Source organism: Myotis lucifugus, unplaced genomic scaffold (assembly GCF_000147115.1).
Source record: "Myotis lucifugus unplaced genomic scaffold, Myoluc2.0 scaffold_765, whole genome shotgun sequence".
NCBI classification, from domain to species: Eukaryota; Metazoa; Chordata; class Mammalia; order Chiroptera; family Vespertilionidae; genus Myotis; species Myotis lucifugus.
In genome coordinates, this window is record NW_005871813.1 from 144,547 (window position 1) to 146,703 (window position 2,157).

Below are 2,157 nucleotides of genomic sequence, written 5' to 3' on the forward strand. Positions count from 1 at the left end.
TGAGCCCTACGGTTGGCAGGTCAAAAATATGATTGCGAGACATCATATACCTGATCAAAGACTGGCATCAGTGCGCGGCTAGCTGAGGGCACTCATGCTTTTCCTCATGTCCAGCAGCATCTGGAAGTGTTTTTAAAAAAATGTTGTGGGGGGAGCTGGGCTGGACTAAAAGGGGCCAGTGGGGGGCAGAGGGGACACAGGTAACACTGATGGGGCAGAAATAGAATATTGGGGACCAGCTATAATTGCAGGAAATATTAATCATGCTCTGTTAACAGTGATGGTTTTGTGCTGATTTAAAAAGGCACATTCCGCCCTGGCTGGTATGGCTAAGTGGTTAGAGCCTCGGCCTGCGGACTGAAGGGTCCCGGTTCGATTCTGGTTCCCTTCCGCTCAGGGGCACATGCCCGGGTTGTGGGCTGCATCCCCAGTAGGGGGCGTGCAGGAGGCAGCCCATCCGTGATTCTCATCATTGATGTTTCTCTCGCCCTTCCTCTTTGAAATCAATAAAAAAAATATTTTTAAACGAAAGAAGTTTGGAGATTTAAATAACAATACGATACATTCCCATGAATAAATCAATAATGTAAATAGGGGAAAAAAAAGTTCAATAAAAAAAGCTTAATTTTCAAAAAAGTGTCTCAAGCCCTGGCTCCCTTGCACCGGAAGCTCCCAGCTTTGGTTCCTGCTCAGGGCACGTGCCTGGGTTTTGGATGCCAGGTCAGGGCGCCTCCAGCAGGCAACCAATTTAGGGTTAATTCTCTCCCTCCCTCCTTCTCTCTCTCCCTCTCTGGAGTCAATAAACAATTTTTTTAAAGTCTTTTGAGTGATTTTTAAAAAAATTATTGGTGCATAGGGACATGATTTAAAAAAAAGTGGGTTTCGAATGTTGTAAGGTATGAGTAGCTTATTCATTCCCTAAACATGGACAGCTGTTTACCAATGTGAGTTAATTTCTCTGGGGAAAAAAAAAAATGCCCAGAGAAAATAAACTTATTTAAGGCAGCTATCCTTTGGATGGAAATGGTTGCTTGAAGAGTGGAGAACATTGAAAACAATATCAATAGTTAATTAAAAACAGGCCAAACCATTTTGAATCGTTTTCCTAGGCACTTGATCCGTTGTTTATTCAGGGCTCAATGTTCGGTTTGAAGATTGAAGAATTGGCCTCTGAACAGTCGGCGTAGAACCACAGCAGGTGAGAATATTTTTACAGGTGCGAAATCACTAATTTAGTGTAACCTTAAGTGGGGATTGGCAGAGCTAATGTTACAGTTGATGGTTGTAAAAATATGTGTAGAGCAGGAAAGGGCTTATTTGGAGAGGTTTCAAATCTTGCAGAAGTGTGAGGTGTTTAAAACCTATGCTATTTATTATGTGATTTATCAGTAGCTGTTCTGTAGAAAACACCTAAATCTGCCCTTGCTGGTTTGGTTCAGTGGATAGAGCGTCGGCCTGAGGACTGAAGGGTCCCGGGTTCGATTCTAGTCAAGGGCACATGCACGGGTTGCGGTGTATCCCTGTGGGGAATTAATGTGGGGGTCGTGCAGGAGGCAGCCAGTTGGTGGTTCTCTTTCATCATTGATGTTTCTATCTCTCCCTCATCCTTCCTCACTGAAATCTAAAATATATTAAAAGAAAACACCTAAACCTGTCAGTTATTGAACAGTATTGTTAAGAATGAATTTCACTTGCTTTTACAGATTTTTGTTGTTAATCTGTTAATTATGTGTTTAATTTTTTGAGTACGTGCCATACCATTTTCCATAGCAGCTGTACTGTGGGAAATGTATTTTACATTTCTATCAGCAATGCACAAGGGTTCCAATTTTTCCACATAATTGCCAACAATTATTATTTTTCTGTATGATTGCTGCGTCATATGGCGGTTCTATTTTTAATTTTTTGAGGGACCTCCATACTGTTTTCCGTAGTGACTCTACCAATTTGCATTCCCACCAACAGTGCACGGGGGTTCCCTTTTCTCCACATTCTCTTGTTGTTTGTTGATTGATTGAAGATACGCATTCTAGGACAGCTGTGAGGTGATCTGTCATTGTGGATTTAATTTGCATTTCCCTGATAATTATTAACATTGAGCATTTTTTCATGTGTCTATTGGTCATCTGTACGTCCTCTTTGGAAGTGTCTATTCAG